Here is a 23,484-nt window from a genome sequence, read left to right as displayed (position 1 = left end):
TGGATCTCCCTCGTCCATCTTCAGAGTTACATCCTCAAAAAATTCCAGAAGATTAGTCAAGCATGATTTCCCCTTCATAAATCCATGCTGACTCTGACCTATCCTGTTACTACTATCCAGATGTGCCGTAATTCCATCCTTTATAATAGACTCCAGCATCTTTCCCACCACTGAGGTCAGACTAACTGGTCTATAATTTCCTGCTTTCTCTCTCCCACCTTTGTTGAAAAGTGGTACAACATTAGCCACCTTCCAATCTGCAGGAGTTGATCCCGAATCTATCGAATTCTGGAAAATAATCACCAAGCAATCCACGATTTCTCGAGCCACCTCCTTCAGTACCCTGGGATGTAGACCATCAGGCCCTGGGGACTTATCAACCTTCAGACCTAACAGTCACTCCAACACCAATTTCTGGCAAATATAAATTCCCTTAAGTTCAGGTCCTTCAGCCACTGTTACCTCAGGGAGATTGCTTGTGTCTTCCCCAGTGAACACAGATCTGAAGTACCAATTCAACTCTTCTGCCATTTCTTTGTTCCCCGTAATATATTCCTCTTTTTCTGTCTTCAAGGGCCCAATTTTAGTTTTAACCATTTTTTTGCCTTTCACATACCTACAAAAACTTTTATTATCCTCCTTTATATTATTGGCCAGTTTACCTTCGTACCTCATTTTTCCTCTGCATATTTCCTTCTTAGTAATCCTCTGTTGTTCTTTAAAAGCTTCCCAGTCCTCCGTTTTCCAACTTATCTATGCTATGTTATACTTTTTCTCTTTTAACTTTATATGTTTCTTAACTTCCCTCATCAGCCACGGCCACTTATGCCTCCTCCTGGGATCTTTCTTCCTTTTTGGAGTGAACTGATCCTGCAACTTCTGCATTATACACAGAAATATCTGCCATTGTTCCTCCACTGTCATCCCTGCTCCTCCCTCATAGCTCCATTGTTCCCTTTATTCAACAGAAATATTGTCACTTCCGATTGTACCCTCTCCCTCTCAAATTGCAGATTGAAGCTTATTGTATTCTGGTCACTACATCCCAATCTTCACTTCGAAGTCCCTGACCAATTCTGGTTTGTTGCACAATACCAGGTCCAGAATTGCTTTCTCCCTGGTCGGCTCCAGCACCAGCTGTTCTAAGAATCCATCTCTGAGGCACTCCACAAAGTCTCTTTCTTGAGGTCCAATACCATCCTGATTCTCCCAGTCTACCTGCATGTTGAAATCCCCCCATAACAACAGTAGTAGCATCTTTGCGACAGGCCAATTTTAGCTCCTGATTTAACTTACATCCGACATCCAGACTACTGGTTGGGGGCCTGTAGATAACTCCCAAGAGGGTCTTTTTACCCTTAGTATTTCTCAGCTCTATCCACACTGACTCTACATCCCCTGATTCTAGGTCCCCCTGCGCAAGGGACTGAATATCATCCCTTACCAACATGGCCACCCCACCCCCTCTGCATCCAGTTTGTCCCCTCCCCTCCGATACTTAGTTTAAACATAGCTGTGTTGCAGTAGCAAACCTGCCTGCCAGAATGCTGCTCCCTAACCTATTAAGGTGCAAATTTATGCTTACCAGAAAACATACCACAGTGATCCAAGAATTTAAATCCTTGCTTCCTGCACCAGTTCCCCAGCCACACGTTCAACTCCATTATCTCCCTATTCTGGCCTCACCAGCCCGAGGAACTGGAAGCAAACCGGAGATAACCACCTTGGATGCCCTGCTTTTCAGCCTTCTTCCTAGTGCTCCGAAGTCCCGCTGTAGTATGTTCCTCCTCTTCCTCCCGACATAATTTGTGCCGACATGTACCACCACCTCTGGCTGTTCACCTTCGTCCTTGAGGATTTCCTGCACTCTGTCTGTGATGTCTTTAACCCTGGCACCAGGAAGGCAACACACCATCCTTAAGTCCCACCTGCTTCCACAAAAACCCCGGTCAGTTCCTTTCACTATGGAGTCGCCTATTACCACAGCCCTGTGCGATGTCCGACTCTTCCCGACCGGCTTTGCGCTCTGCCTTCACTTCCGCCCAGCTCCCTGCCGCTCCCTGATGCGAAGAGACCGTTGGCATCGAGGTAAGTTCTTAAATAACAATCATTTACCTTCCCAACCGGCTTTGTACTCTGCCTTCACTTCCGCCCAGCTCCCGCCGTTCTCTGATGCGAAAAGCAGTATCACTGGGATGAGTGAGCTCTGCTGAGCTTGGTTGAAGACTGTGAGGATTCCTTGAGGGAGGGAAGTGCAGAATCATAAAAAGTAAAAATATCTTATGGCTACAATTGTCAGTCATCAGTTTAGTTGAGTGTGGGAGAAGCTTTCCACAGAACAGCTGGAAGCTATGACTATATCTCTTGAATCCCTGTGAGTCCATGCTGAGCTGAGTGGGAGGCGGATTTGATGGCTCCCTAGCCTGCTGCAGGGAGATTGCCTTCAGTTCTAAGCTGGGACCCAGCCTGAGAGGAACCCAGCTGTCCTTGGGAAGATCCGAATGGCAGCAGCCTCTCTTGTCCAATTAGCAGCAAGAATGCTCGGAGGCAGCTGTGCTTTGGGGAATAAATTCAAGGTTCTGATGTTATGTCTTAAGCGATTTTTAATTCCCTCCCTTGGCCGCCCTTGTTTGTGCACAAGTAGCTCTGATGCCTGCTCTCTGTCTCTGGGAATATTTCCCAGTGAGGACATGGTGCTTGCAAACTGCACCTGCCCTCCCCATTCCCACCCCTTGAGGACCTAAAGATCAAATGTTAAATGGTCAGGCATAAACAAGGTTTTATAAAAGCTCTCCCTTTTCTTTTTCATTAAGTCTTATCCTGCCACCACTGCAGAAAATTAGATTCATTTCTCTGGTATGCAACATTGTATTTGACCTGAAGCATGATTGCAATCATTAATCCTTAATTGCTTCTTGCCTTTAATTTTAGATGGACATATAGTCTGTTTACACTAATATGTAACTGATGTAGTATTGGAACAATGTAACTCACTCTGTGACATGTGGCCACTGTTTCTTTCATGATCTAAGAACTCATTGGAGATAAAAATGGCTGCCCCCACACCCAGAGTGGGTGGGTTGAGTGTTTCTGAGAAGAAGGGCATTCTACTTTCATGCAAAGTGAGACCATTCAAAGGACATTTGCATTATAGAGACATCCACATAGTGCAGGTGAAGTCACCTTAGGTGTTCAAGCATCCAGTTTCTCTGCCACCGACACTCAGTCACAGCAGTGAGTACTATCTACAAGATGCATGGCAGAAATTCACCAACGGTCCTCAGACAGCACCTGCAAACCAACAATGACTTCCATCTAGAAGGACAAGGGCAGCAGGTACATGGGAACATTACTACCTTTTAATTCCCTTCCAAGCCACTCACTATCCTGATTTGGAAATGTATCGCTATTCCTTCACTGTCACTGGGTCAAAATCCAGGAATCCCCTTCCTATTGGCATTGTGGGACTGTAGCAGTTCAAGGAGGCAGCTCACCAACACCTTCTCAAGGGCAACTAGAGATGGGCAGTAAATGCTGACTGGCCAGTGACATCCATATCCCACAATCGAATTCTTTAAAATATGGTACATGGGCTGTTTACATCTCAACTTGGACTATAAAGCATTGGGCTGTGCTAAGGATGGCTCATCTTTTTATCTTTATTCTTGGAGTTGCAGTTAGAATGACATTTACTCACATAGCTGATGATAAAAAGTGAAAACATATTTACAAATGTGAGAATGTATTTACAATAAAGTTTCACCCATCCGACCTATATGCTTCCAGAAAGTCAGCTTCTTCCTTTCCCTCTCAATATGTGTCAGTGCAGCCCCGGGCTGTGCAGCTTCATCGAAGGAGCCTGCCTTGCATTGATGCCTGTAAACTTTGCAGTTATGGTTGGGAGGCATTTGTGGCTCAATGTCTCAGACATGCTGACTGTGCCCTCCACAGAGGCAGATGCATCCTCCTCAGTTTGAACCCCGCAGCGCTGGGTGGAGACAAAAGGCCTAGTCACCTTTGGAGTAGCCTGAGAGAGGCAGCATGCTGGATTACCAATTTTTTTTATGAGTGTCTCCAATGAAACTGCCTGCTATTCCTGTGCTCCTTTGAATATTCCTTTGAAGTTATGAATGTCCAACAGGGTGGGGTCCTCTCCTGTCTCAGGCAGAGCATGGGCCTTCTCTTTGTAAGTCCTTGAGTGCCAGTGACCTGAGGCATTTCTGTGTCCATTAATCTGACAGTGATGTGTTAACCGGTGTATGCTCCTGACTCTCCAATGAGCTAAGATACTTACCGCAGTGTCAGAATCTGAGCTGATGATCTCAATGTATTCCTTCAGTGGCCGGTGGCTTTTTCTTCCACAGTGGAGGAGGAGCTGTCTTTCAGGGCTGCCCTACTGACCACTGAGGCCATACCGTGCATTAGCACTTTCAGAAGACAAAACAGAGAATACATCACAACAAAGGGATAGACTGTTGGTCATATTAAGAGTACATTTGCACAGTCAATTAAAAATAAAAGCTTAAGGCTCTTTGTCTGGAATTTGGAACAAGATCAATGAGTTGACAGCATAAGGAGAAATGAAGGGATATGTTTTGATAACTATAACAGAGAAGTGGTTGCAGGGTGACCAAAACTGACAACTCCGTATTCTAGCGTATTTGACATTCTGGGAACAATTGGCAAAAAGGAAAAGGAGGCGAGTAGCATTTTTTTAATAAAACAAGTATCAGTACAATGGTAAAAAGTGATGTAGATGCAATAGGTCATACATGGAATCAGTTCTGTTGGCAAAAGCAATTGATAAAAGTCATGGGTGGGAGTCATCTGCAGGTCCCTGAAGACCTGCCTCACGATAGGACACAATCTAAATCAGGAAATGACGGAGGCATGTAAGAAAGGCACCACATGGATCAGCATTGCTCTGCATATTGAGTGGACAAATCAAGTGGACAAGGGTAGCATAAAAGACAAATTGTGCGTGCTTCAGAGATTGTTTCTTAGAGCAATGTGTTGCAGAATCTACTCATGTGTAAAAGATAGTGAGACAGGATCAGTGGGTCTTTGTCAGGTTGGAAATACCTAACCTAGTGAAGTGCCAGAAGAATCAGTCTGAGGCACTCAATTATTTGTATTCTGAAATCGTGTTGGCCGAGTGCAATGTATCCAAATTTAGTAACTATACAAAAAAAAGGTTGAAGGGCATCCTGTGATGAGGACATAAGGAATTTGCAAGGGGATGCAGAAAGGTTAGATGAGTGGGCAAAAAGTTGACAGATGGAATTTCATGTGAAACATGTTTGATCATCCATTTTAATCAGAAGAATGAAACCGTAGACTATTACTTCAGTGGGCAGAAACTCAAAACAAGTGCAGTGCAGAGTGTATCCTTGTGCATGAAACCCATGTCATGGCAGCAAATAATTAAGGAAGCAGATGGAATTTTGGCTCTTTTACTTGCAAACGGGTAAGAGTTTAAAAATAGAAACCCCTAAAGTGTGAAAAGAGGCCATTCAGCCCACCTAATCTACAGCAACCCTCTGAATAGCATCCCATTCAACCTCATGGCAGCAAGGCGGTGGTGGTGTTGGTGGGCCTGGGGCAGGTCTCATGGTAGTGGCAGTAGCAACAGTGGTGAGGGTCGACCCTAAGCAGGACTTCCTGTGCCGCAACCCTACTACTTTCCTTGGATGTGTTGGAGGTTCCAGGGTCCAGCTAACGTCCAGCATCAGGAGAGGGAGTCAAGGTGATCACAGCCAAGTGGCAAGTGGCTGAATAGACTGGACATTCCTTTTGCTATGTTAATTTCTGCTTTTTATTTAGAATTCTAAGATGGCACTAGAGAATGGAAACTGTTTGCACTTTTCATTGTATTTCTGTACAGTGGTACAGATGACAATAAAATCCAACGTAATCTAACCCCACCATCTCCTATGGCTGATTTACATTGCCTGCACATCCCTGGGCACGATTAGACAATTTAGCAAAGCCAACCCACCTAACCTGCATATCTTTGGACTGCAGGGACAAAGTGAAGCACTCAACAGAAAGCCACACAGACAATGTACAAACTCCACACAGCTTACTCACCCAAAGCTGGAATTGAACCTACATCCCTAGTGCTGTGAGGCAGCAGTGCTAACCACTAAGCCATGGTGACACCCAGAATGGGCAATTCTTATTCCAGTTGCACAGTGTGTTAGTGAGGATGTACCTAAGTTAAATTTTGGTCCCCGCATCCAAGTAACGATGTACAGGCTGTTCTGCTATAATGCACATTTTGTTAATGCAAATTTGCTGCAACACAATTAATGAACTGGGGAACTGTTTCTATTGCACAAACTTTTAAAGCGTGAATTGGTTATAACATGATTCCTGCCCCCTTAGCTTAAATGGTGCTGCTATTACAGGATTTTCTTATAATACAGGGTTGCACAAGGATATCTCGTTATAGCAGAACTGACTCTACTGGTATTTGAGGCAGTTCCAAAGACATTCGCGAGGCTGAATCCTGGGATAAAGTAGTTGTCTTCTCAAAAATGGCTAAACAAGTTTGGCCTTTATTAATTGGAGTTTCGAAGAATGAGGAGTGATCCTAGAGATTTCAAGATTCTGAAGGGGCTTGACAGTAGATTCTGAGAAACTATTGGCATTAGTGAGGGAAATCTCAAACTAGCAGACATGCTTGCAGGATAAGGTGCACTCATTTAAAACCTGAGACACAAAGGAATTTCTTCTTCCAAAAGATAGTGACTGTCTGGAATTCTGTACCTCAGGGAATTTACGACGTTAGATCATTAGAAGTATTTACTAAAGAGGAAGTGGAGAGATTTTTGAAATGTAGGAAAGTTGATTGTTGTTACGAACTGGCATAAAATAAGAGATGAGGCCATGGGTAAATCAGCCATGATCTTATTCAAATAGCCTAGTCCTGTTCCTAGATCTTGCGTTCTTAATGGGAGAGCGGCACGGTAATGGACAATGATTTTTACTTGTTTGCTGCGATACAGGGGTTCTGGTATCACCACATAAGCAGTCACATCCTCACAGGCCAGGACCTTGATCTTCTTGAAGATGTTGAGGAGCAGAATGTTGGGCATCCCACTATCCTTCCTGGCTCTGTCTGCCGAATGCAGTCTGTCCTATCTTGGAATGAGTCAGAGAGAGCAATTGCATAAAATGAAAGTGGCTGGCCCACCTGTTAGTGCTGCTACAGGTAGGGGAAAGTTGTTGTGAGTGAGTGAGTGAGTCAGTGAGAAAGCAGCACAGAAACCATGCAGGCTTAGTGATATTATGGTATGGTTGGGTGAAAGCGTATGAGGGATGTTCACACTGCTTGAGTGAGCGTAGTAGGCCATGAGCCTTGATGGGAGATGAATGCAATAGAAGAGAGAGAGTGAAGTAGCAGAGAGAAGTTATTGGCACTTATCGTAGCAGTGCAGAGAAGGTCATCAACCTTCCGTCTCCATTCCCTGGAAAGTGGATATAGCATTGACCTAGATGTCCTTGTCGATGAAGTGTGGTTCTAGTCTTCCCTTGTTCACCATTATGAAGTGATTAGATTAGATTAGATTAGTTACAGTATGGAAACAGGCCCTTCGGCCCAACAAGTCCACACCGACCCGCCGAAGCGCAACCCACCCATACCCCTACATATACCCCTTACCTAACACTACGGGCAATTTAGCATGGCCAATTCACCTAACCCGCACATCTTTGGAAGGTGGGAGGAAACCGGAGCACCCGGAGGAAACCCACGCAGACACGGGGAGAATGTGCAAACTCCACACAGTCAGTCGCCTGAGTCAGGAATTGAACCCGGGTCTCTGGCGCTGTGAGGCAGCAGTGCTAACCACTGTGCCACCGTGCCGCCCACCATGTCAGGGGCAATTCGCATAAAGAGTGCAAAACAGCCCGATACTGGCAGCTGTGTTTTAAATATGGCACTTGCCAGGAATCCTGGGAGTGGCCAGTATTCCCAAGACATGTGGCGCATACATAGTGAGGTAGGTTTCAGAAAATGGCAGGAGAAATTTCACTAAGTCTCACACAAAGAACCTCTGCATGAAACACAAAGGACATTTTCTCCAAATTTAGACTCTTTTGGTAAAATTAAGTCCAGTGTTTTTGTCTGGCTTATCTAAAGATATCATAATCTTGGATATCTATATTAGATCTTCCCTTAATCTCTTTGCTCAAAGGAAAATAACAAGGTATTTCTCACCTAACCTTCCATTTCAATTCCTTTATCACAGGAACCATTCCAGTAAATCTCTACACCCATTAAAGGAGCTTGAAATTCTTCCTAACGTGTGGTGACCAGAATAGGGCTTAATACGCTAGCTCTGATCTAACTAACAATATAATTTAATAACTTCTGTACACACAGCAGTATTTATGAAGCCTGTGATCCCTAATGCTTTGCTAACTACTTTCTCATCGTGACCTTCTACCTTCAAAGATCTATACTCATGAAACTCCCTGCAAATATGTCCCTGCAAATGTTTTAAAACTGTCGACATAATTTTAAATAATCCCCCCCGTTCCTTCTACTGTAATGTATCACTTCTCACCTCACTATATTAAATTCTAGCTGTCAGTGTCTGCCCAATCCACTAACCTATCGATGTATTTGCAAGACCAATTGATATTGACCTCACAGTTTACCACAGCCTCAAGTTTGGTACTATCAGTAAAATCAGAAAATTTCCTTTGTATTTTGTTATCAAAGTCATTTATACATATCAAAAAAGAAATATGGCCCCAGTCTGGTCCTTGGAGAACACGATTCTCTGCTACCCTCCAATCTGCTCAGTAATCATTTGCCAAGACACATTGTTTTCTGTCATTAAGAAAATATTTTATTCAAGTTGACACTGATCATTATTTCATGATCTCATTTTTTTCACTAGCCTATTATGTCATAATATGTGAAATATTTTCTCAAAATCCATGCACAATTTCCATGCATTATCCATTGTGTTACTGATTAATGAAGAGGAAAACCAATTTGTAAAGTTGTGCATTATGTTTGACAATTGTCCTAATAAAGCATCTTTGTAATAACTGACAACCCAATCATTATTATATTGTATAGCTAAACTGCAGAATACTGAGTTACCTGGTTTGGGACAGTTTCTTTTAAAAAAAAAGACAGACAGAAGATAGCTTTAATCTTTCCGAATTTGAAATATATATTTATTGAACATTTGCTGTGGTCGTATTCACTGAGCTATTCTGAATTTGGAAATGTTAGTGAAAAAAAGCAAGTTACAATTGAGCAGCCAATCCCCCTGTGATGGTGCAATGGAATGGGGGCAAGCTGGACAGAGGAAGTTAGTTGTGAGAGTGGGGATTTATTATTTAACATGTACTGGAGTGGATGTAAATCCCAAACTAGCTTCATGCATAACTCATTTATAGGCCTAATTTAAAGAGGTATGCACTTCTTAAAGAGAGCTGAAGCATATTGTTATAGGGGTTCAACACAAACTCTCAAGCTTGCTGCAATATCGATTGATTTACTGTTTGAGTGAGAAGGGCAAGAAGGAAATTTTTATTTATGAACTGGAGGAAGATTCTCACGTTTTGTATTTATTGTGACAAGAGAAAGATAGCAAAGTTCTCAGAGCTGAGTGCCTACCACTAAGTTCCAATTGAAGGAATGCTTACAGTTAATAGGAGAGCTGACTGGAGGCATACACCATACTCTTCTGCTAAAACGTTTTCCCATTTCCTGTTTGATTGCAATAAAATTGAAGCTTTCTCTGATAAGCATTAGATACACTTGCAATGATATGGTGAGGGAAGCTATTCATTAGTGAAACCCTTTAATGTTCCAGTCAGGGGTGGGCTAACAGTAGAGTGATAAATTACAGCCAATAGCTTCCTGCTGAACTAGAGGACAAAGGTTGTATGAGTGCCTTTCCAAGATTGAATATCACTCATACATTTTCGAATGACATGATTCCACTGTAGTCCAGTTTTGTCATTATTTGTTGAAAGTAGTCAAGTCAGGGAACTAAATGTATTGGCATGCCTCAAGGTTGCCACTTATTGATGATTACAGGAAAGTTAGGGATATTCCCTTTATCGTGGAATAATTAATGTGTTTTCACTGTATGATCAACAGTCATATTTGTGCCCAATGTAGTACGCATCACTCTGTGGGAAATGGCTGAACTTATAGGTTCAGCTGACCCACTCTTCTCTGCATTCTAACCAGGTCAGAGTTGGCAGGGATATTTGAAATGTTTCAAGTGAACTCAAAACCCTTTAAAATCTCTGCCAGCAAGCACAGTATGGGCAACATTTAGACAATGTTCCCACCTTTTTGCTCCTTCCTTTCCTTGTCTTGACTGACTATCCCAATCCCCAGTACTTCAGACTATTCCTACTTCACTCCTCCATGGACCTGACCCGATCTTCTGACTTCTGTGGGATCCCAGTTCTACTTCTCCATGTTCCCAACACTACATGCCATCTCTAACCACTGACTTACACACTTGCTAGTCCCAAACCTTGGCGTGAGCCGTTTCTCTCCTGCTGTCCTTTCTTGTGTCATAGAGATCAACTAGGGAAACCATTCGCACAAAGCTAAGTGGTGCACAACATCTTCTAACAGGTGCAAATTAGGTGTGGTGACATTTTTGTGTATCACTAACTTTATCTTGAAGGTAAAATGCAATTTAAAACATTTTACACTCATGAATATTCTTGGAATGGCATGACAAGCGCATGGTAAGTACGTACCTATCACAATTCAGTATTTGCATTGATGTGACACAAATATGCTACTGAAAATTTTCTCTTTGCCACAGTTGGCATTTTGAGATTTTGTTTCCTGTTCAGTTAAGTCACCCACATTTCCCAATCCTGTGAACTCCATAAAGTTCCCTTCAAAGAGCTGGTCTATTCCAAGAGCCAATCACATGAGATTTTACACAATAGCTTGAGGATTAAGAACTTGTCCATGTACAATGATTAAAGACCTCATTTTGTACACTTTCATGTGGCTGTTGTCTCCTTCCACTGGGTACTTTGCCACATAAATGAATTCCAAAATGAAAATGTAATGTCAATGCCAAATTGATTGGATTGATAACCAGTTCCTGCTAGTCATGATGGACACAAGTGTTTAGAAATGTTCAACCTGTATAATTATGAAGGACAGTAAGGGTTCCAAACAGCTTCAATATCAGTATATCACCATTCTGTAAGATATTGTGGGAATTTTGCCATAAGCCTGTGGACCCCTATGTCCGAGTTATGGTTGAGGTAGCAATATGTCTTCCAGCTGAAATAACATGATGAGAAAAAAAAATGGGTGTTATTGAAGGAGGTAAAAACTGGGAAGGCAGTTCAGTGGCTTCAGTTCACAAGGTTGCTGCAAGCAGACTTATACTTGTGCTGATCAGAATGCTGCTTTTCAGTTATTGTTCTCCACATGCTTCCATTGGTTTGAAAGAGGTACAGTTGGCTGATTCACTTTCACCAGGTCTCTAATCTATCAATTAAAAATCACAGTATACTGCAATAACTGATGACAAGACATATTGGTTTTCTTTAACCTTAAGTTAGCTTTTATTCCACAGAACAGGGAGAGCATCTGCATTGGTGGAGATCTGAAGATGTCTATGTACCTTGTTCACAACCTTAAGCTGTTCAGTTACTTGAAAACCAATCACACAGACAGAGATTTTTGTAATGAAAATTTGGTCACTAGTCCATTGACCAATCTACTACTTCTTGCCAGCCCACACTTCTTATGTACACAATCATTTGGCTTTAGCTCATCTACAAAGTACACTTCAATTACTTCTCGAACAAGCATCTGTATAAATGATGCTTGCAATGACTCTCATGTGTCTTGCATTCAAAACATGCAGTAGTCCTTGGTTTTATAACTGTTCTTTGCTTGCTTCAGTGCACAATTAATAATACATACAAATAAAAGTCACCGTCTTTACAGAAGAAAGAAGTCTCATCATGTTCTGACAAAAACATTTAAATCCCTTTTCTTTGTCAGGTAGCCTACTCATTGCAAAACTGCCTTCTCTCTTTGTCACATTACTGACATAGTGGGATGGGATGGCATCAGTCAGTAGTGGAGGCCTGAGCGGAGCTGGTTGGTTTGCCTTGTGTGAAAGTTCCACCAACTGGTCACTCAATAACTTTAATTGGTAATCCACCGTGGGATACACAGATTTATAGTACTGGATCCATCCTATGCTAATGGAAAACAGCTAGAGGCAGGAACCCATTGGCAAACTGGCCCAAAGTCTTTTTTTTAGAATTAGCCTGTAATACCTTGCATTATTCATAGCCACGTACAGGCACCTAGGAAAATTCAGTCATCATTAAATTTAAAGTAGAAGCTGCACATTTTAAAATATGTACATGTTCATTCTGGATTGTGTACACATAGATTATTTTCATAAACAAGGCTGATAGTTTTTATTGACGTGAATGTTGGAAATAATTTAGAGTGTCTATCAATGTCCAGGTACACTGCGTTATAATTTTAACTGCTTCACTATTCATTATTGTCTTAATTCTGAAACCTAATTAGAAGTTCATTTAAATAAACTTTTTACAGAGGTAGCTTTATAATCCAAAGCAATTCTGAATTACTTGTTCAATGTTTGAAATGCTTTGTTTGCTTCAAAAAAAGGTGGTTTTACAGTTGTTACAATTTTTATTACTGCTTTTAAGATCTCAATACAGATCAGTAACTTTGAAACGAAGTAGAAGAAATCAAAAGTATCAATTATTTCTGAAAGTACTGAAGCCACAAGGTTGCACAGTTAAAAACAAAATAATTTCTCCTGTACTAAAATCAGTCAAGATAAACACTATTATCTTAGATAATCTCCTATTCTCTAACAAGCGGAATCAAAAATTTAGTCATGAATTAATAGGTACATTGTGGTGCTTTTCCAGCACCACACTCGTGACTCTGATCTCCAGCATCTGCAATTCTCACTCTCTCCTACATTGTGGTCAATTAAAAAATAAACATTTATATAGCAGATACAGCTAAGATAAAGTCACCATTGTTTCAGATAACTACACACTTATTAGAGAGAAATGAACCAATAGTGAGTGTAAGGATTGAGAAGACAAGAGCTTCATTGTGATCAGTAGAACCCATACTGTTGTTAATAGTCTGCCATCCAGCCAACTGAGCTGACCAGCTTGTCTGCTCTCACCATTGGACTCATCCACTGTTACTATCCTGCTTGTATTATTTGTGTCTTATTATATCTTTCAACCAGATTTAGCTGGAAATGTTAGTTTCCAAATTTGTTCTGAAGGAGACTAAAAGTGCCAGTTTCTTTACATGATTCCCTTTTCATTTATTGATTTGTCAAATCTGCTTCTGAAAATACAAATTGTAAAAGCACACTGCTCAAACTTACTTTTACACACATTTGAAAAATAAGAAGACCAAAAAATTGAAGGTGTTTTTGAAAATGGACCCACATGAATTTGTAAAGATGCTGAATTCAGACTCTTTGGAAAAAAAGCTTCCTGTTCTGTCTTTTCACCTCAAGCAAAGTGTGCCTTGGTAAATCCAAGTATTTTGGAGATTGTTTCATGCATGATTCTTCTCCTCTGTAGTTATTTATAAACACCTATGCACACAACACAATCCATAACTGGTGCAGCACCACAGGAGTAATAACCATTCAGAATTCTGATGGAACCATAACTGATTCATTCAGGAAGGTGGCAAAGATTTCCCAACAGGGTTGGCAGAACTCAACAGATCATAAAAATTTGAACAGACACTGTGACCTTCATTTCAACCCTATTTGCCAAATTAGAACAAGTGATTAAAACTTTACAAATTTATTTCCTGCCTTGTATCGAAATACCAAGAATGTCTTTCTTCTGAAAAACAGTTTGTCCTGAGGTTTTCGATAAAGGTTATCCACTCTGTACCACATTACTCATACATTTAATCATAATTGTAAATAAACTTCTGCCTCTAATAACATTATGAGGAAACTAGGAATATATTCAAAAGTGAAAAGGAGCAAAATTGTAGCCTACCACTGTATTTTCTTCTTGCAAGAGGGATCTGACTGAAATCAAATGCACTGCCATTGTTTTATATATAATGCACATGTAAGCTCACTTGATCTATATTATTATCACATTTACAACCAATGTGATTGAAAGTATTTTGAGCATCACTTTGAAATATTAATTTACTGTTCAAAATTGGCATAAAAATATGTCATGGTCCCCAAGTGAAGCTAGTAAAATATTCATGTTAATGGCTGATATCGAAGCATCTTAGCTCTGTCAACTCATCATGTTTACTGAAGCAGGTATAATTTATTCAAATGACCAAACAATAAGAGAACCTAAAATAGAAATTGCCAGAAAAACTTTTCCAGTAGTTTGTACTTTTGTTTCTGATTTATAACATCCACAGTCCTTTCAGTTTTTAATAAACAATGAGAGAATGTGTGGCCAAGATATTGGCCGAGAGGAGCAAGAGACAAGATTAAGCTGCCAAAAAACCAACTCTGACTGTCACATTGGAAATTGTCACCAACTAGTTTCTCTCAGGAGGGTAGAAGAACAGCAATCTACATTTAAACAAGGCAGGAATAGATCATAATGGAGTATTAATGCATGCGAATAGGCCTTCTCCCCCTCAATAGCAAGTTTCTTTTCTGACCATTGAAACCTTAGGTGGAAAATCTGACATTTTTCTTGATATTGAAAATCATGTTTTTCTGATCTCTCTATATTTTCCCAACCTACTTGCCATTCCCTACATTGTGTGGAAGAATTCAGTGCACAGTTTCTGGACTGGATTTTTAGATATATATTCTGTAATAAAGCTGTGAACAGAGTAAGCAAATCTTTTCCAACAACTTAAAATTAGAGTGTGTTTTAGAATTACAAATTTTCAACTCAAGAGAAGTAAATCCTATAATTACTCCTAAGGGACGTATTATGCAATTCATTCCCATATCAAGTCTCCAAATAATTTAAATGCATAGTGAACTTATGCCAACAGAAATATCTGTTGCTGCAATTGTACCAGTATTTGTGAGGAGCTTTCAGAAAAGCTCCTTGTGGTGGATCTCATGAAATGAATGACAGCGACTATCTTTCTATTGGTTTGATGCCAGTTTATTGTCTTTTGTCTGCCATTTTCTGTTATAGTTATGGGATGAGTCCGTGTAAATAGTTGCCAAACAATTATAGCATCATAGCGTGGTTACATCACTGAAGGAGACCATTTGACTCATCCTGGCTGTGTTGGTCTTGGAAGGTGAAATTGACTTCGTGCCAATTTGTTGCCTTTTCCCTACAGCCCTGCAATTTTTTATCTTTTCAGAAAATGACCCATTTTGTTTAATTGAAGCTTCATTAACCATTCCTATCGCATGCTCTCAGACAGTGTATTCCAGATTCAACCACTTGCTGTCCATAACGCAAATCATATTGTCATTAATTATTGTGCAAATTGCCTGAAATCTGTTCCCTCTGGATCCTTATACTTTCACCAAGAGGAAAGGTTCTCCTTGCCTACTCTAGGCACATCCCTCATGATTTTGAAGACCTTTATGAGTTCTCCTCTCCATCCTCTTTTCCCCAAATAGAACAGTCAAACTTTCTCCATGACTTCTACACAACTGAGGTTCCTCCTCCCAGATCAATTGTTAATCTTTTCCATACCTTTTCTAATGCCTCCCCATCCTTCCTAAAGTGCAGTGTCCAGAATAGAATGCAATATGCCAGTTGAAGTGTGCATCACTCACTGGCCAGCATTTGTTAACCCTGCCTAGCTGTCCTTGAGAAGATGATGGTGAACTGCCTTCTTGAACAGCTGCAGTCAATATGCTATAGGTTAATCCACATTGCTCCGATGGAGGGGAATTCCAGGATTTTGACCCAGTGACAGTTAAGGAATGATAATATATTTCCGATCTGGGATAGTGAATATCTTGGAGGAGAACTTGAATATGGTAGTTTCCTGATGTGTCTGCCACCCTTGTCTTTCTAGGTGGAAGTAGTCATGAGTTTGTAAGATGCTCCCTAAGGGTTTTTGGTGAGTTTGTGCAGTGCATCTTGTAGATAGTACACTATTCTGCTACTGAGCATCAGTGGTGGAGGGAGTGGATGCTTGTGTATGTGACACCAAACAAGTGGACTTCTTTGTCCTTGTTGGTGTCAAGTTTCTTGCCTGTTGTTGGCGCTACACCATTCCATTTAAGTGAAGGGTATTCCATTACACTCCTGACTTGTGCCTTGTAGATGCTGAATAGGCTCTGGGAAGTCAAGAGGCAAGTTACTCAACACAGTATTTCTAGCCTCAGACCTGCTCTTAAGGCTATCGCATTTCTGATCACATTGATAGTGGGGGATTCAGTGATGTTAACACAATTGAATGTCAATACCCTTGACAATTGTTAGATTGTCTCTTATTGGGGATGGTCATTTCCTGACATTTGCATGACGTAAATGTTACTAGCCACTTGTCAGCCAAAGCCTCGATATTGTAAGATCTTGTGGAATTTGGAAATGAACTGCTTCAGTATCTGAAGTGTTGTGAATGGTGCTGAACATTATGCAATCATCAGCAAACATCTACACTTCTGATCTTATCTTGGAGCAGCTGAAGTTGGTTGGGCCTGGGACACTATCCTGAGGAACTCCTGCAGTGGTGTCCTGGAGCTGTGATGACTGACCTCAAACAAACACAGCCATCTTCCTATGTGCCAGGTATGACTCCAACCAGCAGAGAGTTTTCTTCTTGATGCCCACTGATACAATTTTGATTGGGAACCTTGTTGTCTAACTGGAAGAATGTGGCCTTCATGTCAAGGGCTCTCATTCTCACCTCATCTCTGGAATTCAGCTCTTTTGTCCGTATTTGAACCAAGACTGTGGCAAGGTCAGGAACTGAGTGGGTCAGGTAGAATCCAAACTAGGCATCACTGAACAGGTTATTGCTAAACTGGTGCTGTTTGATAGGACTGTTGACGACGCCTTCCTTCATTTTACTAATAAACAATAATAGACTGATGGAGCAGTATTTGGCTAGGTTGGATTGGTCCTGCTTTTTATGTGCAGAACATACCCGGACAATTCACCACATTGTTGGGTAGATGCTAGTGCTGTAACTGCATTAGAAAAGCTTGAATATTCTGAATTATAATTTCTAAAAGTTTATGTTAAACTAACTGACTCACCTATAGTTGGTGTTCTACGTTTGCACCCTTTTGGAACATGCATATAACATTTGCAATTCTCCAATCTGCTAGTGCCAGTCTGAATCTGTGGAAAATTGAAAGTTTATTGCTAGTGTGTCAATAATTTCCAGCCTTGCATCCACTCTTTGGTTCCTTCCTATCCAGTCCTCGTGCTTTATAAAGTTTAAGAGTGGACAGCCTATCTAATAACTTGCCAAATCAGTTTGAAATCCATCAAGTATCCAAACTACCTCCTGTTTTACTATCACTTACACAGTATTTTCTTTATTTATAAAATAAGAGATGAAGTATTAATTTGCTTCCTCAGCAATGCCCCTACCTCCAACCTAAAAGGAACCAGAAAGGCTCTGCTACTCCTCTTAACACAATTTCACCATTCTAACTACTTTTGTTTCCATACAAGATTTTTGGGTATCCATTTATATCATTTGCCAGTCTTTTCTCATGCTTTTTCTTAGATAGCTCCTTGTCTTTTTCCATATCTGACCTAAGTCTTCCCATAGAATGATCACTGTCCCTTAAATGTACCTTACCTTGATCCACATGGCTCCCCTCATTCTCAAGAACACCACAATTCCTCCTTTCTTACTGGACTGAAAACATACTGTGGTAAGAGAGTCACTTCAGAAACTGTTTCCCCTCTTAACCCATTACCGATTCCTATCCTTTTTTTTGTTATTAAAACCACTGCTCTATAAATCTTTCACTTCCCTGTAATTTGCTTCCATGTTTGTTCCACTATATCTTTCCCACTAGCTCATGACTGATAGTCTACACTGAACAATTTAGCTCCTACTGTTTCTTATCTGTATCCAAATGGATTCTATCCTTGACCCTTTTGAGATTCCTCTCTCTCTTACACTGAAATGTTCACCATTATCATAGCACAAACCCCTCCTGTTTTCCTTTCTTTCATATTTTCCTTGTATCTGGGACTATTTAATGTCCATTGTTGTCCTTCTTTGAGCCATGTCTCTATTGTCATCATGACATCGTATTCATATCAGTCATCTGCACCTGCAACCCAGCAATCTTTATTTTTTTCTCTGACTGTAATTTCAATACTTTAACTATGTTGTATTTCTAACTTATTCCTTGAACAGTGGAAAGTAATAAATTACATTTCTTTTTTATTCCTCTTTTGTATTTAAGATTTGTACCTCGGTACTTTTGCCTAAGATGGCGCTGAAAGAAGCAACATTGTAAAACTTTTCACTGTATTCCTATACTTTTGTACTTGAGTACATGTGACAATAAGGGATATCCTTTTTTTTATTCACTTCATTCACATCTGTGCTTTTTAATCCTAATCTAGATTTTGTCACTTCTCTTACAACACTAACCTACTTCATTGTTGTTCTATTTATGCACTGGAATGTTTGTGATTTGATAACAGTGAGCAAAACACAAATCCTTTCATAATGATATGGTGTCAACTACACTGAAGTTAAGGAAACAGGCCATTTTAACCATCTCATCTATGCCAGGGTTTGGGCTTCATACAAACATCATATCGAGTGAATCTCCCTAAGGCATTCCCGATGGTTTTGCCATATCATACCATAGGTGGTAACAATAGTGAGGATTTTACCTATTATGGTATGCTGACAGTCCAGGTACCCAACCTGAAGATATATAAGTCCTTGTATTCCTTTCTCACGTATGTTTTAATGTAACTTTATCTCAAGTACTACATAGTTAGCTTATTTCATAATCTATAAGTAGCTTCTCCTGAATTAATTATTGAACTTATTATCCTATTAGTCTATCAATCACTCAACAGTCAAAGATTTGTGGTTCCCCTTTGGAATTCGTGGGAGTGGAAACATCTTCTGTATCTTTGGTCAACCCTTCATAATATCTTTCAGATCACTTCTCAATTTTCTGGAAGACTTTTTGTGGCACGGCTTGAATGAAGGTATTTTAAGTTGACCATTAACTAGAAAGGGGCTTTTGCCCAAAATGTCGATTTTCCTGTTGCTCGGATGCTGCCTGACTTGCTGTGCTTTTCCAGCACTACTCTAATATTGACTCTAATCTCCAGCATCTGCAGTGCCCATTTTCGCCATTAGCTAGAAAAGCTTGCTACAACTACTGAGATAGCCATCCTCGTAGGGATCTTCAAGCCAAAGAGCATGCTTATGTGTAATGAAAAGCTCAGAAAACAGACAAGGGAGCTATAAATAGAATAGTTTATTGTGTTAGATGTAGAAGCATGGGGGGGAAATTGCAAGGAGCATATGTGCCGGAATGGACATGTTGAGCCAACTGTCATTTTACATGTTGTGTATTCAATAGAATCTGTGCAATGCTAATGTACCCACACTGAGTATCCACAGTGATAAATATGACAATTTTTTTTCAATAATTTAACAGCTTTAATTTTGGCACATTTATGCAAGTGGTTACAAAAAAAGACAAGTATAACTGATGCAACTGTGATGGGTATTTTTGAGTGGCTCTCTGCATGGGGCCTTCTCATGTTCATACACCATCAAACCAATGCACTAAATCCCTACCAAAACAAGAAATGTGCATTAGTGTTCAGTGATGTAGGGTGTGATGGTGCCAGTAGGTGCTGTAAAAGCTAAAACACTTCACTGGAGATTTTCCTTTTCTTCCTTCAGAACATTCACAAATACCAAGGTTTTGTTTGGGAATTCTAATGGTTAGATGAAATAAGCTGATAGAAAAACCAATTTGCAGTTGAATGGTAGCAACAAAAGCCTATCAGTCTCTTGGTAGCAACACGGGGAAACATGGTAAAGTGCATAAGAGGTTTTAAAGCCATTCATGAATGTAAGAATTTTGCACTAAAATTAACTTCTTTCTACAGCTGAATCCATTAGCAGCCCTGGTGTGATGTGAAAGTGGTGCTGTATGTCGCCAGTATGTCATTTAAGTATTATTTCAAAGCACTCATCTGTTTAATGTGGGTGTTTGCTGTTCTTGCCCTGGACAAAGCAAATATGGACATTATGTAAATAGGATGTAAGTCAGCCATTATAGGCTTCCTCCCCCTTTTTAATGTATTCTTTGGCCTGGTGCCCTTTGGAACAAATCTGATTCCCAATACAATGACAAAAGGATGTTATCATTATATTCAGTGATATGTTGGCAGCATAGGATGATATTCAATAGACATGATTCATTTTTACTGGAATAACATATTATTCAAGCATTCTAAAATGTTTTGCAGTATTGAAGCTGATTTAATGTAAGTTGTTTCATCACTGTTGTTTCTCATTTCATTTGTGATCTTAAAGGTGAAATGATGTTGTTTGTATGCTACACAAAAAATGCCTCAATTTTTCTGGTTACTGATAAAAATCAACAGTAACAGCACTGCTTAGCTGTTCATCTGTTGTACTCTTGAAAGTTATGCAATGGTGTCAATATAAGCACACAACAGATTCTATGACCACAAAAAAACACATGTTTTGATTTTTTTAACTTAAGATACATAACATAAATGAATCATATGGTAATGGTTCATACTATTTATTATAATATCAAAGAGCCATTACAGCACAAGAGAGTATTAGATCAGTCAAGTCCACACCAGCTCACTTTATCGTAATTCAGTTAGTTCCATTCATATTTTTGAAATCCTTGACCATGCCCACTTTCACCATCCAAATAGTTACCATACCTTTCTTATACCTTCACTGCAACACCTTGAATCTGTGTCCTCTCAACATTGTAGATAATTTCTAATCAGCCCAGTGAGAGATTGTTGCACATCTCTTGAGCAGGTGGGACTTGAACCTGCGTTTTCTGGCTCAGAGGTAAAAGCACTACAGTTAGGCCACAAAAGATGTCACCCTTAGTTAATTCGGAGAAGCTTTTCTTCATCTTCTCTAAATTGACATAATCTTGCACCCCTCAACTAGATCTCCTCTCAATCAAACAAAAACAGAAATTTCTCAAAGTTCAGTAGGTCTAGCAGCATCTGTAGAGAGACATCAGAGTTAAAATTTTGAATCCAGTAACCCTTCCTCAGACTCTTCTTCTCAATCTTCTTTGATCCAAAGAGAATATTCCCAGTTTCTGCAACTTGCAAATTAATTTCCTTATTCCTAGCATAGTTCTTGCATGTCTCTGCATCCTATGAATGAGCTTCCCATCCTTTCTGAAGCATCGTAGCGGTCTCTCGGCCCAGCATGGCCTCGGCATGGACTTCTGGTCTTGAGGTGTTGCCAGACATCATGAACCTTGGGTGAAACCCAGAGTCAAGGCCCAGTGAGGACAGGAGACTAGGTGTCAGCATGGACTGGGTTGGAAGATTGTTGTACTGAACATTTGTTTCTCCTTTATATAATTCATTCCTAAAATCTGCAATGCTGGACTGTTTATTTCTCCATGTTTTGAAAAGCTGTAATTGAAGAACCTGTACATAGAGACTCTGTACCTGAAATAGTGCCATAAGGGGCGACATATACAATTCTTAGTGTACTTATTTGAGTATATGTGACGAAAAAGCTAAATCTAATTCTAATTCTGGCTTTTGTAATCTCAATGAGAATTGTCTTTTCTGTCAGAAATGGACCTAGAATATCTATGGCTATATCTTCCCATGGGTAAAAAATGAGGTCTGCAGATGCTGGAGATCACAGTTGAAAATGTGTTGCTGGTTAAAGCACAGCAGATTAGGCAGCATCCAAGGAATAGGAAATTCGACGTTGAAGGGCTTATACCCGAAACGTCGAATTTCCTATTCCTATATCTTCCCATGGCCTATCTGGTAGCAACAAAGGAAACATAAAAGGGGAAACTAAAGATCTGTTAGCCTGACATCAAAAGTAGATAAGATATTAGAATTTATTATAAAGGATGTGATAAAAGCAATTTAGAAGTAAATTATAATCAAATTAGGCAGAGCAAATATGGAGTTATGAAGGAGAAGTCATGAAGGATAAATATAACAGAGCTTTTTGAGGATTCTATGGGCATAGTCAATAAAGAAGGATCAGTGGCTTTGGTGTATTGGATTTTTAGAAGGCCTTTGATGAAGTAACATGGAGGAAGTTAGAAAGAAAAGATGGATTGAATTGAAGGTAATGATTGAGGATTAGTTCACAAGGAGAAAGAAAAAAAATCAGAATCAGTGGGTCATTCCCAGGTTGGCAGGCTGTGACCAGCAGGTACCACAGGGGTCCATGTGTGGGCTCCAGTTTTTCACAATGTTTGTATCAATTATTTGGATGTGAGGACCAATTGCAATATTTTCAAGTTTGCAGATAATGTGAACCTTGGTGGAAAATGTGAGCCATGAGGAAGATGTAAAGAGACTTTAGGGACAGTTTAGCAAATTGAGTGTGTGAGCAAGAGCTTGGCAGATGGAATACAATATAGATAATTATGAAATTACCCACTTTGATAGAAGGAACATTTCTTAAATGGGGCGGCACGATGGCACAGTGGTTAGCACAGGTACCTCACAGTGCCAGGGTTCAATTCCCGCCTCGGGCAAGTGTCCATATGGAGTTTACACATTCTTCCTGTGTCTGCATGGGTTTCCTCTGGGTGCTCTGGTTTTCTCCCACAGTCCAAAGATGTGCAGGTTAGGTGACTTGGCCATGCTAAATCGCCCGTAGTGTTAGGTGAAGGGGTAAATGTCGGGGAATGGGTCTGGGTGGGTTGCTCTTCGGAGGGTCGGTGTGGACTTGTTGGGCCAAAGGGCCTGTTTCCACACTGTAAGTAATCTAATCTAAATGGTCTGAGATTGGACAATTGATTTTGAAACAGAATAAAAACAAATGTACAGTGAATGTTGGAAATCTAAATTGCAAACAAAACATTGCTGAAGAAACACAGCAGCAAATGTACCACTACACATATTGGTCAGCTTACTTCTCTTGCATCACCCTCTCATCTGGTCCAACCTCCACAGACTTGATAGTGAATTCATGTTTGATTTTCTATGAATGTGAACAATCCTTTTTTAATATTACTGAAGTCTAAATACCCACTTCTCAGTCCGAGCACATGATTTTGACTTTGGAAGTATATCATGTTCAAATGTGTTAGGCTTGTTAGGAACACAAATTCAATGCCACACATGTACATTAGCACCTTGACGTACTTTGAAAAGCACCTGTCTTTTTAGGTTTATTTCATTCTCCTCTCTCTCTAACCTCCTCTTCAGGCCAACAGAAAGGGGGTTCAGGCAGGATGGTTGCTCAATGGTCCAGCAGGTGTTGTGTGCTAACTTAGCCACTTCAATTTTGTTTTAAATTAT

The 23,484-nt window shown here is 40.2% G+C and overlaps 1 protein-coding gene across 2 annotated transcripts in view; it reads left to right on the top strand.

The window, feature by feature from the left end:
• LOC132819764 (neurexin-1-like) overlaps positions 1-23,484 on the top strand; it is a 957,576-nt gene that overhangs the window by 602,584 nt on the left and 331,508 nt on the right. The gene's annotated exons all lie outside the window — the stretch shown is intronic.

The sequence above is a fragment of the Hemiscyllium ocellatum genome, chromosome 10 (assembly GCF_020745735.1).
Source record: "Hemiscyllium ocellatum isolate sHemOce1 chromosome 10, sHemOce1.pat.X.cur, whole genome shotgun sequence".
NCBI classification, from domain to species: Eukaryota; Metazoa; Chordata; class Chondrichthyes; order Orectolobiformes; family Hemiscylliidae; genus Hemiscyllium; species Hemiscyllium ocellatum.
This window is presented reverse-complemented; position numbering and strand designations above follow the sequence as displayed.